General features: G+C 37.4%; 1 protein-coding gene across 1 annotated transcript in view; it reads right to left on the bottom strand.

Moving 5' to 3' along the window:
• Positions 1-5,848, bottom strand: part of RIT2 (Ras-like without CAAX 2) — a gene marked incomplete at its 3' end in the record, with an annotated part of 93,051 nt that overhangs the window by 11,712 nt on the left and 75,491 nt on the right. The window lies entirely within an intron of this gene.

Raw genomic sequence — 5,848 nt, 5'->3', positions numbered from 1 at the left:
AAGCCAAAGAATATTTTTCCCAAAATGTGAAGAAAATTGGAGTCAAGTCCGCAATTTCATCTATGATTTACTGGAACTGTTTTTCCCACTCCATATCTGTGCCAAATAAATGTTTCTTCAAAATCTGTCCATTCCCAAATAAAATTACTTGGTCATGGGAGAGATTTCAGCTCTCCCTAGAAAGTACAGAACAGCTTGTCTTGAGAATCCACCACATTTTCAGCGCTATGGTTTGACTTTCTAAGTATATCATCGGCAGCCTGTGAAACAACATCACATAAAGAAAATAAAATTAATGTTCTTCACCTAATACATTGTGTTAATGGTTACTTAGTTCAATACCACTGTGCTTAAAAAATAAAATGGATTTCATTTACTTACTACAGTACCTAGCAGAAAGTGCACTAAAATTATTTTCCCCTTAAAAGAACAGGCTGTAAAGCCCCATTAAAATATAATTACTGCCAAAAAGGCATTTTGTACTTCCTTGAGATAAGCTGCAGTAGTGTAGTTTGAAATTTGACTTCCATTGATTCAGGATTAGAGCAACATGTTTAGATAATAAGCAGAAGGATCTCAGAGAACAGCCGGAGTGAGTCATCGGACTACAGTGTTTAGTCTGAGAAAGTGTGTTTATCTGAAGGGCTCTTGGGACTAATACGGTTCCTCTTCAGAGCTTAAAGCAGGGGGCAAAAATCATAGGCCTGGAGGTTGGCAGGATAAACATGTCCTGCGATTTGCTAGCAATTTGAGAGATGGATTTCACTACAGAGCGCACTGTTGCTGTCAGGTTGAAAAGTGTCTGCCTGGAAATGAATTCATGTGCACACAGCTCCAGACAAAGGAAAATCTCCCTGAAATGGCATGCCATCACATTTTAAGGCCAATTTTTCAAGTCTCTGACTCACACCTGGGAAATATACTGGTGCACTCAGTTTATCATAAAAAGCTCACATTTTAACAAGCAAAAATTGGTGCAATAATCTTGCAATGTACCAGCTCACTGACAGGTACAGAAATCCATTTTTCTGCATATTTGCCTGCTTCATGTCTGAAAACAAGTTTACTTTTTCCACATAGGGTCATCTCAGATTGCTTTTCGGTAACGGGAGTGCTGTCTGATGCTCTTTTAACGTTCGGCATGAGATCTAAAGAGGGTAATGCGTCATTGGGAGGAAAGCTGTGGCAAGAATAAAAGCTCCTGTGCCAGTCAACAGTTTATAAATACAGCAGGAGAGATAACTGCTGTGTATGCTCCACGAGGAGGAATTCAAACTGGGCTCCAGAAGTAGCAGCATATTTTTAAGTTAGAAGAGAGTGAGAAAGCGTAAATGAGGGAACAGAAGGTTTCTATAACTCTGTATGGAGGCTTTTTGTGCACGGCTGGAGCAGCCGGGGGTTGTCAGTCTCTGAGAATAATTGTGAAGAGAATTGAATGTAGAATAAAGGACTTGGGGTCTGAATGTCCTTCCGTTTGCACCCGCGAGTTTCCTGGAAGTCAAAGAGTTTACACTGATTTAAAACAAATATGTGTAAAAGCAGATGAGGTTTATGACACATTGGATAAGAAAAGGGAAACACCAGAACTACCTTCCCCCCAACACTTCTCCCAGCCATAAGGGACAGAGAGGCACATGGGTGAGTTTCAAGAAATGTGCCATGAACATGGTCGAACAAGGAAGCTCAAACCATCTTTAGGGATAATAGTCTGCATTTGAAGATTTCCATCAAGGTTCTATTATTTACTCCACATGCCAAATTGTAGCTAGCCCAGAGGTTTAAAAGCTAACTGAATAAAATTACTCCTGAAGCTCAATCTCATGTTTACTTTCTGTTTGATTTTACTTGCTTTTTGGTTCTGTTTTGATTGAAATGCAGATGCAAAAAGAAAACTTTTAGTGTAAGAAGAGAACTTCTAGTTCTTCTTTAGAAGAGCCGAAGACATCACTGAGAGCTGTTTCTGGCAGAAAATGTGAGGCTAAGGATACTTGTCTTCTAGGTTCAGCTGTGCCATTGAAAAAGAAAACCAACATCAATTTTTTTTTCCTTTCCTCATCACCACATACAAGTTTTCAAGCCTTGTGGTTGGAACTGCTCAAGTAAGCGCTGTTTATGACAATTCAGCTATGGACAGCTACATCAGCAATACCTGTTCTTCAAACTCTCTGAGGTAAATGTAACCTTATTCTGTCTGAAGCTGATTATGGTAAGCAAAGACAGGCTTCCCTGCTGGCAGGTGTAACAGGTGGTGAAAGGAGGGGTACTGAGTTCAGTGAAGTGTAACTACTTACACTGGCCCTACATACATTAAGAATGTGCCTCTTATTGTATCTTCAGTGGCAAAATTATATTGGAAGAGCATTAGAGGACAATTTATTATTTAGAAAATAAGTATCCAGAGTTCGTGGAACATCAGTCTGCTGCCTGAGAGGAGCAATCTGTCATATGTAATAGTCTCTATGTATATGCATGAGAAGAGGAAGATCAGTAACTAGATAAGCAATACTAACACTTTATCCACATTTCTGATTTTGACTTTGAATGTTTTTTAAGTTCACAAAGTTGAGAACCAGAGAGGTATTTCTGAAGCACCATTTATGTTTTTGGTGCTCCAAACTGAATCTATCATTTAAAATATCAAAGCTTGTAATCCAATTTCAGCTATAAAATCAGATGCAGATTTTTAACTCTGGACTTGACAATTAGGAACTATATTAATTGTTAATAAAACACAATATTTGGTCAGTGTTGAAGTGTTCAATTAATGCATAGGTACAGCAGGAAAGGAGAAGCATATTTGGTGAAATGTATTCTCTAGAACAGCAAAATACATTAACTTCAGATGGTTTCTCTACTGACTTCTTTTATTTCCCAAATAGAGAAGAATTACAATTTTAGCTCCTTGATCTGCTGAAGAGATTAAAGTCATTATTCAAAATTAATAATGAAGTATTTATGACTGTAAGGATGCCCAGAGAGAAATGAGATTTCCACTACATGATTTAGCAGCTGTAGCATCCTCTTTGTTTTAACATGAAGCTCAGCGAGGTACCATCAGAGGACACCATCACCAGTATAACTGGGTGCTTTGGATTTTCACCCTGAGTCACCAAAGTCACAGTAGGATTTCATTTTGAGCCTCAGAGAGAGTAACATTAAGCCCTCTGTGAGGAGGGAAGCTATTGCAGCTGTTGACTTCAGTGGGAGTTGGGTTAGGTCTTGATTTATTCTGGAGGTGTGCAGTGCAAATAGAAAGGCAGCAGATTCAAAGACATCTGCAAAGACAAGCAGCTGAATCTAGGATACTTAAAATGGAGAGTTTCTGAAAAATTGGGGTGTAGGAAGGTGGGAAGAGCTTCCCAGCAGAGAAACACTGAGACATGTTTCAGTGATGACAGTCTGCACTGAAAGAACAGGGAAATTTAAAGCAGAGATTTTCTTGTATCAGTTCAACTTGGATCTTGAGGTAGAATAGCTATGTCCCGGCTGTACAATGTGTGGTGCTACTGCTACAGGTCTCTGCTTGCTCCAAAATCTCTGCACCACATTTCATTATGTTGTCACTACATGCTGTGGGCCTCTAATATTATTGGTATTTTGGTGCCTCTTGAACCAAAAATTAAAATTCTTCAGTCTTTCTTTACTATTGCTCTCAACTGTTTTCGCTGTTTGCCTTATTCTGATTTCTTTTCTTACCTTTCAACTGACAGTTCTGCTAAAATTTATAATATTGGCAATAAATCCCCCCCTCAATTAAAAATGAGGTTTTGTTCTAGACTTTTTATATGATCAAAAAATAAAAAAATCATGTAAAAATTATAGTTTTGTGGGGAATGTTTTGTAAGAAGTGAGAGTGACTGGCAAAGGATGAGCTTTTTTTAAATTGGAAGACATCATATTTTCAGCTACTTAAAAGGCCAGTGCATGGGGATATTTTTTTCCTTCTTCCTGAATCTAAAAAAAAAAAAAAATTCAAAGGGATTGAAGATTGTGCTCTAGTTTGGGTTTTTTTCTTCATTATAAAAGAAACTGACAGAAAACAGAACACCATTTAAAAATATTTTCTCTAATAAAAAAAAATAAAATAGAGGCTTTGATTTTGGTGGGGGCTTAGGAAGAGAAGGAAACTCTTAACATCTGATTGTATCTTTTTTTTTTTTTTTTTTTAATCAACAACACAAACTTTTATGTTTCTAGTAGCAAAAACAAATGGAAAAAAATCAAAGTAAAAGAAATTATTCCTCTTGGTTTTTACAACATATTACTCCCCAACTCAACATAAAAACACACTGTCCATTCTTGGTTCATTAATCATCCATTCTTCGCTTTGATTTTAAGCTGGTTTATTTCCTTTGTATAAATAATATTTGCACTACTGATGCAAATTTACAATCAAATAGCTCATCTTCTCTGCACAGATCTGTAAGTGGGAGCACAACTCAAGGAGCTTTCTACCTACTGTGCTCTCCTCTATGGTTGGCAGAGTTTAACTCCTGCACTCTCAGTCTCCACAGCAAATTATGAACACACCTATGAAGATGAAGAATTCCTCTATAGCATTTTATTTCTCTTTCCATTAGCAAAAAGCTGGACACATAAACTGTGATTTATCATTTCTCTTCAGCTCTGGGTAAGAAAGTATTTTACTGAGCATTTTAACTCTACAAAATAGGACTAAAATGAATTTAGGAGTAGAATGAAGTAGATATAGACAGTGAATGATATTAAAGGATAGGACAGGCGGTCCCTGACACTAAAGCCTTATGAGAGTAAATGACTGGAGGTATAATTCCCCTAGTGGTTGTGTACTAACCACAACATAGGGCTGAATTACTAGGCTTAGACTTCCTGAGTGAGCAAAGATGTTTCTTCCTCTTCTCCAACAGAAGTACAGATATTTTCAGACATATCGAGTAGCAACTGCGATGTTCCTTGCTTCCCCCAGCCAAATCATTGCTGAAGCTATGCTAGGACTATTATGCAGAAGGAACTACTTGGGCCTGTTGTAATAATAAATTCTAGGTCAATTAAATTCACACCTTTGGAGACATGCCTTGCAATTTCTGGAGAATCAAACACTTTCACAGGAGACTTAGCAGCAAGTCACTAGTTAACTGCTGAGACTGTATAATTTTGGGTCAAGGAAGAATAATTCAGGGCATCTTTTGATTCCTGAAACTGGGTTGAGTTCACTTTGAAATTGGCCTATATTTCATTCACATGTAAAACTCACGCCACAATCCCCCTGAACTACATTCAACTTCTATAGCTTGATGTCATTTTAATTCCTGGCAGCAGACGGCTTTTCCCACCTTTTGCAGTGATGAGCTAAGGTGCATTCAGAAGTTTGGGAAACTGAGATCAAGATTTCCAGGCTTATACTTTCTAAATCTTTTTTCGTTTGTTTGTTTTAAGGATCTCCTGTCCTTGTTGACTGACTCATTCCTGTACAAGGTGCACATACATTATGGAAAATGGTGAAACTATCAAAGCCTTCAAACAAAACCTGACGCATACCTCAGGAAAAGATCAACCAGCTGCAACATTTTGGGTAAACAATAAAAATGTTTTGAGAAGGGAAGGGGATGAACTGAGTCAAATAGAAGAAATTCTTGCATTTAACTCCTTCTTTAGCCTTACTGTATGTGAAACTTAATTCCTTGACTGATGCTCACACATGCATATACATATTATATGTACACTGTGTGTTAATTTTGGCATTAAGATCTTTTCTTTATGGGTGAGAATTTGATGTTTAAATATAATTTAGGAAGGAGAAAAATGATAACAAAATATTTGCTCTACAAGTCGATCAGAAGATTCCTGTAATACGTAGAAAAGCAGGAAT

The sequence above is a fragment of the Charadrius vociferus genome, unplaced genomic scaffold (genome assembly GCF_000708025.1).
Source record: "Charadrius vociferus isolate BGI_N301 unplaced genomic scaffold, ASM70802v2 scaffold146, whole genome shotgun sequence".
Lineage (NCBI taxonomy): Eukaryota > Metazoa > Chordata > Aves > Charadriiformes > Charadriidae > Charadrius > Charadrius vociferus.
The sequence above is the reverse complement of the archived record's forward strand: the minus strand, read 5'-3'. Positions and strand labels throughout refer to the sequence as shown.